We start from the raw sequence: 10,926 nt of genomic DNA on the forward strand, positions 1-10,926 counted from the left end.
TGAGGTAATACGTATGCATGTTACAGGCCACTAGGTTTTGAGCCATTTTGTAACGTAGTAATAAAGAAAATGTCATACTCCTCCAAATTCATGAAAAGATTGCCAGGAACCTCAACCCCAGGAAGGCTTTTTGCAGAAAATTTCAGACTCTAAAATTTCTTTGATAAAGCAAAAGTATTATAATAGTCAAAAAATTTTTGAAGAACGAAATTGGAGACCTCAGTAACTGACTTCAGAAGAATTAAGACAGTGAGCCTCCATTCTTTGTAAGAATTATGACTAAGGATTTGGTATTTCTAGTGCTATTGCGAATGTTACAGTTTTAACATTCAATTTCCAATGTTTTGTTGCTGTTGTATACAAATACAATTGGTTTTTATGTATTGATCTCATCTCCTGTGACCTTGATTAAACCCATGTACTCGTTCTAGCAACCTTCTTTGTAGGCTCTCTGAGTGTCTCTGCAGTGACTGTAAAATCAAGTGATCCACGGACTGGAATAGGGAGGGCGGGAGGGCAGAGGAGACCTGCGTGGAAGCAGTCCATTGATTTGTTTTTGACAAACTACAAAGGTGGTTTTATTTTTTAATCGAAAAAAACTTACTAAATTTTCATTTTTTGGACATGTGTGGCTTTGTATGGGTGTGTATGGCATGGCATACACGTGGGGGTCAGAGGACAACTGGCAGAGTCAGTCCCCTCCTGCCATGTGGGTCCTGGAGATTCAACTCACATTCTCAGACTTGATGGCAGAGGCCTTTCTCCACTCAGTCATCTTGCTGGTCCCAGAGGTGTTTTTCAAAAAGGAGGGTTTCCTGGGGCTACTGAACATTCCTACCTAGCAAACCAAAGGGCTATGTTTTGTACAAACATTAGCAAAATACTTCAACAAAACATTAGATGCATGAGTACATGTGACAAATGCCTTAATGGGCCCAGGAGGTAAATGTAGATATTTTTCAACTTTCATAACTGAAACAGTATAGTTTTGGGGAGACAGGGTTTCTCTGTGTAGCATTAGCAGTCCTAGAACTCGCTCTGTAGACCAGGCTGGCCTGCCTCTGCCTTCTTTGTGATGGGATTAAAGGCATGTACCACCACTGCACAGCCCTAAATTGTACACTCTCTTTATTTTTTTTTCTTTTTACATTTACTTTTTTACAAATTTTCTTTTGAGATACATTTACTTGTGTGTGTGCATGTGTGGGTGTATGTATCATGGTACACACATGTGAAAGGCGGAAGACAGCTTTTACTTTATGGGTTCTGGAGGTTGAACTCTGGTCAACAGACTTGGCAGCAAGCACTCTGCCCTCTGAAACAGTAGGATCTGGCCCTTCGTGGTAGATCTGTTACCCTGGGGCTTCTCTAAGAAGAGAGGTGAGAGGCAGCAGAAACATTCATGAGAACACATCTACTCAGTGCTTTCTCTACAGTCCTTAAGTGGGGAGGTGGGAAGGCAGTCATGAAATGAAATGCACAAATGGAGTGAACCACAGCTTTTGGGAAAGGGCCTCGAATCAGTCTCCAAAGAAAACACTCCTGAAGGATCACAGCTCTTCCTGGGCCATCAGGGCCACCAGCGCTGCCTGTACTTCATCTGCCTGAGTTTGGGGCAGCAGACCGTCCTGAGTGAGGGCCACTGCAGCTGCCTCTGTCAAGCTGCTGAAGTCCTGAGATGTTTTGACAGGGAGGTGGCCTACCAGCTCACAGAGAGCAACATTAAACACCCCACTTTCCTTTATTCCAAAGCTGGACTTCTGGGCCCACGAAATGACTCGGATCCCACTGAGGTCTGAGGTAGATGATGCCTGCCCCGGGTGGAGCTCCCCGGGTCACAAATAAGTTATGAGTAATCTCACGGTCACTCAGGTAGTCAGTAGCCCGGCATACCCTGCTAATTAACGCTTCCAAACCAGGCCCTGGCCCACTCGTTTAAAAGAGGAAGCCAGGAGCTGGGAGGGCCTGCAGCAGATGTCTACAGCCTTTTTTTTTGGGGGGGGCGGGTTTAGGGGTGTGCTTAGCGCTCCCTCCACAGGCAGTGTGTGGGCCAGGTGAATATGGTTCAGAGGCCAGACCTCCCAGGCTGTTGAAGCCGACCCGGAAGCCTGGGTGCAAGCTCAGTAGTGCAGCTTCTAGCCCCACCAGCTGCACTCCAGGCAGCAGCCCTTGGGGAAGCCCATGAGCAGGTGCAGGCACCAGCAGCCGGTGGCCCCACTCCAGGGGGCTGACATTGATCTCTACACTCCTCTTGCTTTGGAGCAGCTGGGCCGTTAGGCTCCATTTGCATACGGAAAAGGACTTCTCCAGGTCGGATTTTATTGAATTTAAACTGTTCTGGGTCAAACTCCTGCCTGACGCTTTTGATATTTTGGGGGCCCCTCCTCTGTATCCCTCGCTCTATATTCAGCTGACCTACAAACCCCACAGAACCAGGGAGGATTTGGGTCTGCAGATCTTTTAGACAGTATCGAAACAGGCCCAGTTCCAGCTGCTGCCTCCAGGCAGAGTGGAGGGCTGAGTCAAAGCGGGATAGTAGTGGTGTGTCCACCGCACTAGGCGAATCCCTTGGCCACTGAATTTCCTTGCCGACGAGATCCTTCTGGCCATAGACAAAGTCAGGGATGCCTTGTTTCTCCCAGTCCTCAGGATTTGGAGGCACCAGATAGGAAGTCTCCTGTGAATGATGTGGATGGAACAGCCATGAAGGCTGCTCAATATGATCTGGGCTGACCAACAGCAGCAGCTGTTTACAAGGATGTGGCTCAGCAGTCCCAATCCAGGGCTGAAGGCCTGGAGGGTTCCTGGAGAGCTGTTTGTTTTCAGTCTGAGTTGGCAGCTAGAAGACAATGATTCTAATGTCGTCATCAGAGGAACTCCTTAGTGGTCGAAACAAGATAGAGACTTATCAGCAGGCCAAAAGCAGAGTTTCCATCTTCTGTTTCCTTTGTGTACGGGTTGCCCCCTGAGCATACTGTGCAGTGGGTTTTCACACTTCAAATAAGCTGATCAAGAAAATCCCTAACAGGAGTGTCCAGCAGTTTCCCTTCTACTTGACTCCAGATCCAGTCAAGTTGACCACCAAGATCCCACAATCCACCTTTCCTCCTCCAGAAGCTTGGCATCTTCACTTTTTCACACAGTGTAAATATGTTCATTCATACTTGCATCTGATAATTATTTGAGAGGAGAGAAGGGCAAATAGACCAGCCTTGGTCCCTACAGCTGGAAGCTCGCAATTTGTGGGAAGAATCAAAGGAGGCACGTCAGCTATGACAATAAAACAGCAGTGGGGATCTCTGAACAGAACTGACCTCTAAATGCCCGAGTCCGGACACATTGCTGAAACTGAACCTATGTTTGTAAAATGGAAGCCTACCTTGTCAACTGTTCCACTAATAACTGCACAATCCAGTAAACACCTTCAAGAGCCACTTCGAGAGCAAGCTAAGCTTCTTCTGGAAGAATTGGCACGGTGGCAGAGGCCGCAGCTCTTGTCCAGTGAGATAGTCTAGGACTGCCCCTATTGGCAGAGGGGCACCGGATCTCCTCCAGCCTGGGAGACAGTTTGGAGGCTACCCGCCTCCATCCAGGGCTGGGGTCTATTGCACTTAACTTTAGTTGAGGCAGATGCGTCTCAAGACTCTGTTCAGACCGGTCCCGGCAATTGTACACTTTCGAGTATAGAAATAAAGATTAGAAATTGAGCAAATTAAGCAAAATAATACTAGGATGAAAGTAGTGTATGAACCTTACAAGTCACTAGAGGACAAAAAAGTAAAGACCCAGTACAAACTGGGCCATCCTAGCAAAGGTCAAAGAATAGAAAGGGAAGGAGATGTCACAAATGCATGAGACCCAGACCACTGAGAAACAAATCAGAGTAAGTTGTTACAGTAAAACAAATGGGAGCCGGACAGTGGTAGCGCAGGCCTTTAATCCCAGCACTTGGGAGGCGGAGGCAGGCAGATTTCTGAGTTCGAGGCCAGCCTGGCCTACAGAGTGAGTTCCAGGACAGCCAGGGCTACACAGAGAAACCCTGTCTTGAAAAAACCAAAAACCAACCAACCAACCAAAAACAAATGGGCACACTTTCTTGGGGCTGGAGAGATGGCTTATTGGGTAAAAGTACTTGCTACTCTCCCACAGTTCCCCAGCACCCATGTTGGGCGGCTCACAGGCCATGTACACAGTGACACACACACACACACACATACAAAATCACACACACATACACAGAGACAAAATTTTAAAAATTAAAAATGGGTACCATTTCTTATTTCTTCTTTTGCATTTTATAAGATGAAGTCTCACTATGCAGACTTCTGGCTTCCTGCCTCAGCTTCCTGAGTACTAGGATTTTAGGTTTGCCACCATGGAACACACTGTTCCTTAAACAATGGAAGATTTTCATTTGGGAAAATATACAGCTGTTTGTTCTCTATCAAGGACACACATAAAAGACTAGATATGGTGGCACATGCCTGTGTTTCCAGCACTTAGAAGGTGGAGGCAGGAGGGTCAGGAGTTCGAGGTCATTTGTGGCCACGTACTGAGTTTGAAGTCAGCCTGGGCTATATGAGTGCATGTCTCAAAAGAGAGAGATAAAGAAGAAAAAGGCACACATAAAAACAAGCAAAGATTACAAATAAAAATTGGGAAGCTATACTAAGCAAATTCTGGGAAAAGAAAGCATTATGGACATTTTTTATAATAGACAAATAGAATTCAAAACAGCAAACATTTAATATGACAAAGAGCAATATTTTATCATCATATAATGTATAATTCATGAACTTTTATGTACCCCCAGCAGTAGCAAAACAAAGACAGAAGATTAAATTGAAACACAGGGATAAGGAAAGTCAGAAAATGTCCTGTCAAAGCATTTCCACTCCAATGGTCTCAAGCTCTTGCTTATTCTCTTAAGGTTTTATAGTGATGGGTAATTTACATTTAACAGAAATTTATGCACATCAATGTATTTACTGTTCTACTTTGTGTATATACAGACATGTATAGAGCACATATGTTCCTATAATTATAATATTATACTCATATGGATATATATATATATATTTCTTTGCTGGGGATAGAAACCAGACTCTTACTCATGCTAGGCAAGTGCTGTACACCACTGCGCTACATCCCCCACCTAAGAAGTTTATTATATTTGAAGTACTTATGGCATTTCTAAGTATGACCTAAAGAGTCTTTCTCTAATAATCATTAAAGAGCTTTTCTGCTTTTTCTCTCTTACACTAGAATAACAAATTCAGAATTAAAAATTTCTTTCCTTTGGAAGAAATCTTGCAGGAAGTGTCAAAAACATTACAAGTCACTCCATGTGCTCTGCTTCCAGCTTCCTTCAATGGTGATATTGTATATAATATAAACTACCAGGAAATTGAAAATTACTGTAGTCAGTTAATTATTGTTCACTGTCTTATAGACATTCAGTTTTCACTATTGGTTTACATTGTTTTCTTGAAATAAGGTTTCATGTAGCCCTGGCAGGCCTTAAACTCGCTATGTAGCCAAGGCTTGTTTTGAATTTCTGATTCCCCTGTTTTCACCTCCACAGTGCAGGGATTATAGATGTGTGCCACTGCACTTGGTTTAGTATTCACCATTTTTATGTTGCATTTGTTTGTGTGGGCTTGAGGGTATATTTTATCATATGTGTAGATTTATGTACTGATCATCACAATCAAGACTCAGACGTGTTCCGTTGTCACTAAGGAATAATATCTCAGAATTTTGCATTTGCATGTAGTTTCCATTCTGGCCTCCTGTTCTTGTTGCCTGGCAACCACTAATTTGTTCTTCTTCTCTACGGTTTTGTTATTCCAAGCATATTATACGGATGGAATCATACAGTGTATAACCTTTTGAGGTTAATTTTTTTCCCTGTGAATAATGAGCTTGAGGTCCATGCAAGTTGTTGCTAAAATATCAATAATTCATTTCTGTTGCTTTCAAAATACTATCCTATTCTACAGATATACAGAAGTTTGTCCAATCATTCATCCACTGAGATGGGTTTAGAATGTGTCTAGCATTTTGCTTTGGGAAGTAAAGCAGCTGTGAGCATTCATACACAGTGTTTTTCTGGACAAAGTAAGTTTTCTTCAGGATAAATGTTTAACAGCGGGAATATTCAGTCACATGGTTAATGCATGTTTAGTTTTGACTGTTTTCCAGAGTGGCTAGATCACTTTACATTTCTATTAGTAATTTATGAAGTGATACCATTCCTCCACATACTTATTAGCATTTGACATTATTTTATTTATTTGATATTATTTTATTTATTAAGATTATTCGGGGGGGGCTGTGGTGGCACACACCTTTAATCCCAGCACTTAGGAGGCAGAGGCAAGCGGATTTCTGAGTTCGAGGTCAGCCTGGTCTACAGAGTGAATTCCAGGACAGCCAGGGCTATAAAGAGAAACCCTGAAACAAAGATTATTCTTTTCTTTAAATTTATGTATGTATGTATGTATGCATGTGTGTGTGCTATATGTATAAGTGCTATAGGAGACCAGAAGAGGGTTTTGGATCCCCTGAAGCTGGAGTTACAGCAGTTGTGAGCTACTATGTAGGTGCTGGGAATCTAACCCCAGTCCTCGGCAAAGGTAGCAAATACTCTTAACCATTGAACTATCTCTCCAGGCTCTAAGACTTTGTCCATACAATATATTTTGATCATGTTTTCTCTTCTTTAGCTCCTCCCAGATCCTCCCTACCGACTTACTCTCCCAACTTCATGTTCTCTTTTTCTTTCCCTCTCTCCTCTTCTCTCTTTCTCTCAAAACAAAAAAATGTTCCCCCACCCAACAAAAACCCAAACTCAAAATAAACAAAAAAGCCCAATGAGATGAAAAAATGTAATAAAGAAATAAGCAAGAGCAACTCCCCTCAAAAAAAAAAAAATCCCATGGAATTTGTTTTGTGTTGGCCACCTACTCTCGTCATGGGGCATGTCCTGGAGTGTGGTTTATATGACCAGTGACACTCCATTAGAGAAAACTAACTTTCCCTTTGTCAGCAGATATCAATCACAAATAACTTCTTGGTTAAAGGTGGGAGCACATGTCCACTTCCCCCTCTCATTGCTGGGACCTTGTCTGGCTGGAACCTTTGCAGGCCCTCTTTGTGCTGCCACAGTCTCTATGAGTTCCTGTGCATCAGTCTTGCTGTGCCCGAAAGAAAGACAGTTTCCTCAGAGTCACCGATACCTCTCATTCTTCCAGTCTTTCAGCCTCCTCTTCTGCCTAGACCTTTGAGCCTTGAGGGGAGGGGTTAGGAAGATATCCCACTTAGGACTGAGTGGTCCAATGGCTCACTTATTGCACACTGTCCAATTGTGGGTCTCTGTATTACTTCCCATATGCTGCAAGAAGTTTCTCTGACAATGTTTGAGTGAGGTCTGATCTATGGGTATAGCAATATGTCACCAGAAGCCATTTTATCGTTGTGTTCCTTTAGTGTTTTCAGGAATGGAGCCTTACTGTCCGGTTATGGAGGGTAACTAATAGTCTTGGCAACAGTCTGTGATGCTTGGGGGATCATAGAACCCCTTCGGCCAATGACTCAGTTGGATATGACCCATTTCCAGCATTAGAGGTTGAATTTGGTGGCATAAGATATCTAGTTGGAGCATTGTCTTCTTTATGGAGATTCCATTTAAATTCCTTTCATGTATGTACGTATTTTAGGAAGCTTCTTCAACAGTAGGTTCCCATATGGTTCTTCAAAAGACCTTTAGTGTTAGCTGTCCCTCCCATATATATTCCTTCTTACCCCACTCTCCCATTCCCATCAGAATTTAATCCTTCTAGTCTAGTTTGTCCTTCATCTCTCCATAACACTATTTTATTTACTCTCTGGGAGATTCTCCCCTTACTAGGTTCCTGACCTCTGTGGTTATTTGGATTGTAGCACACATAAGCACTTGGTGCTATTATCATTTTTTAATTTTGCACTTGATGGGTGAGCAGTGATCTTCTCTGCCTCCCTGCTACCCCCCCCCCCGTTTCTCTTCCCCCTCCCCCTTTTCCTCCCCCATATTCCTCTGTAGTCCATAAGTCCTCTGTAGTGTTGTGAGGTATCCACCAGAGAAGACTGCTCTTGAATATGGGTTTAAGCCAATGGAAAGTCTTTATTAACTGGTCAGTGACTACACTGGGTGCTTGGGATCCCAAGGCCTTTCTCAGGGTAAGCGTTTAAGTAAAAGGTTAACATACTTTAGCCAACAAGAACAGTTAGCCAGAAGCAGAACTACAGAAGCCAAAGAGCAAGGTTAGTCCATTTAGAGACTTTCCCACAACTATGGACTTTGATGGATTAGGCCCTTGTTTCAGTTTTAGCAGGTGGTGCTGTCTACACGCTGAGTTTTATGGCCTGAATGGTACTTCCATCATGGAGTCAGTTGTGCTTAAGGTCTGGGGCCTACTAAGGTCTGGAGACCTGTCACAGTAGGGCATATTATTTGCAAATATTTTCACCTAGTATGTAGCTTGTATTTTCATTCTTTCAGCAAGGTAGGTAACATTTTGTAAAGTGAGTTGAGAAATATTCCTTCCTTTTAGATTTTTTAGAACAGTTTCTGTAGAGTTCGAGATAAAATTCACTGAATTTTAAAGCCGAATGGCACTCTTGAAATCACTGACTGGAACCTGTGTTTGACTATAGTGACTCCAGAGACCCAACTTTTTTTCTCTCCAGGTTGCCAGAACCAATTGTAGATTTGTTTATCTTGAGGGATTAGCTGAGGAATAAAATGACTGTCTTTTGACACAGAGTACAAAGAAGACAGATCCAGAAGTAGCCGGAAAGCCATTTCCTAACAAAATTGACATTTGCTCTGTTCTCTGCAATGTAAGCCCTGGAAATGACAAATTCAAATGCAGAGGAAAGAACAAAGCAGAGCTGGGCAGAAGCTGAAGTGTAGGCAAGGCTGCTGCCACTGAGAAGGTCCAAAAACATATCAAACCAAAACCAACCCAAAATATACCTTAGGAAAGTGAGGAAATCACCAAGAAAGGAAGGCTAAGAGAGGGAGCCAACAAAGGATGTTTGTTAAAGCAGTGACCACTGTGGGGGCCTCAAACTCAACTCTGCTGGAAAATTCTGAGACCCATCATAAAGCTCACACACAAGGCAGAAGGAGCTGGGATATCTCCAACCAACTTCTCTCAGCCTCTGAGGGAGAGCAACTCAAGAGCTGAGGTGATTCCCTACCTGTTTTGCCCACGGGCATCTGCCATAAACAAAGATGCCTAGGGACTGGCAAGTTGGAAGCTGGGGAAAGGCCAGGAGATCCACGCAGCTGACCTATAGCATCTGCTCCAGTATGGTTGGAAGTGAGAGAAATTAGCTTCCACAGAAATATTTGCATGATATTAGAAGAGAAACATGAATACCACGATTTAATTTGTTGCAAAATTACTTGAACTATGGAAATGTATTCCACACAAATGACCCAGAATTTTTGTCAGAAATTATGTTCCTGCAAGGCACCGTGGGCACATGGCTCAAGTCTTGGCCACGCTGGAGACTGGGACAGGAGGAGGGCTGGAGTCTGAGAGTTGGAGGGCAGCCTGGGCAACAGAGGGAGGCAGGTCTCAAAAAAAAATCCCTTTGATGTTGTACTTTCATTCATAGTTGGGAAGGGAGAGACTGGTAAGGTACTGTCTTTGAGTAGAGAAATTTTAATTTGGCTGAAATGGATGTAAACCTAAATACTGCCCTCTGACTTTATTCATTTTAGCATGGTAAAAGAATTACGTTGGGGCTGGAGAGATGGCTTAGTGGTTAAGAGCACTGACTGCTGTTCCAGAGGTCCTGAGTTCAAATCCCAGCAACCACGTGGTGGCTCACAACCACCTGTAATGAGATCTGACGCCCTCTTCTGGTGTGTCTGAGGACAGCTACAGTGTACTTATTTATAATAAATAAATCTTTGGGCCAGAGGGAATAGGGACTTAGCAAGCGGGGTCTATCGGAGTGAGTGAGGCTGACCGGGGTGAGCAGAAGTCCTAAAAAAAAAGTCAATTCCCAACAATCAGGTGAAGGCTCACAACTATCTGTATACAGCTACAGTGTGTGCTCATATGCATAAAATAAATCTTTAAAAAATTATGTTCATTTATTTGTACAAAGAGACAAAGTATTCTGAATCAGAAAAAAGCAATGGCATGCTAAGAATAACTTATGGATTAATATTTAAAGTTTCTGAAGAGATGACATCATAGTAAAACTCTTCAGACAGATAGTAAAATGGCATTAGTCATAGATTTCCGGAAATGCTGATCGGACATCTTTTAACACTGAGAGCTTATTTATAGAAATCTGTCATAATTATTGATCCAAAATATGCTTTGAGTCTTTAAAAAATTCCATGAAGGAGCGGCATATTTTTTTATTGTGGCCTATAACCATCATGTCTTTTTATTTTCATTTTCAGGAGATTCTCATCTCTGCAAATGTTAGAGAATTGGGGAGGATGTAATTTGACAGGTTAATTTGAATGCCAAAGATTGTCATAATTTAATATCACCAGGGAGAAATGAATATTCACTTTTCCAAAAATACAGAAGGAAATGATTTACTCTTCAAGAACTTTAAAAAACGGCACACTTGAATATTTTAAGTTTAATGTCATTTCTATGAGTCATAGTTGAATATAATAGTGTAAATTTATAGACTAGGATCAGACAGTTTTAGATTTGGGGCATATTAACTTGTTCTGCACCTTTCCTGGCTAAAGATACTGGACTTCTCATGCTGCTTCTAGACAAAAATTTAATAGAGTTGAAAAAAATTCTTGTTATTAAAACCTGATCAATTTTATAAACTTACTATATTATAGTTACTAGTTTGGTTTGAAAATAAGCCATAAGCTAATTTTAAATTAAATGT

General features: G+C 42.3%; 2 pseudogenes; one reads left to right on the plus strand and one right to left on the minus strand.

Moving 5' to 3' along the window:
• Positions 1–1,550: 1,550 nt before the first annotated feature.
• Positions 1,551–6,978, minus strand: LOC116088061 (annotated as a pseudogene).
• A 545-nt stretch (positions 6,979–7,523) lies between these two features.
• Positions 7,524–10,926, plus strand: part of LOC116088109 — a 5,502-nt pseudogene continuing 2,099 nt past the window's right edge.

The sequence above is a fragment of the Mastomys coucha genome, chromosome X (genome assembly GCF_008632895.1).
Source record: "Mastomys coucha isolate ucsf_1 chromosome X, UCSF_Mcou_1, whole genome shotgun sequence".
NCBI lineage: Eukaryota > Metazoa > Chordata > Mammalia > Rodentia > Muridae > Mastomys > Mastomys coucha.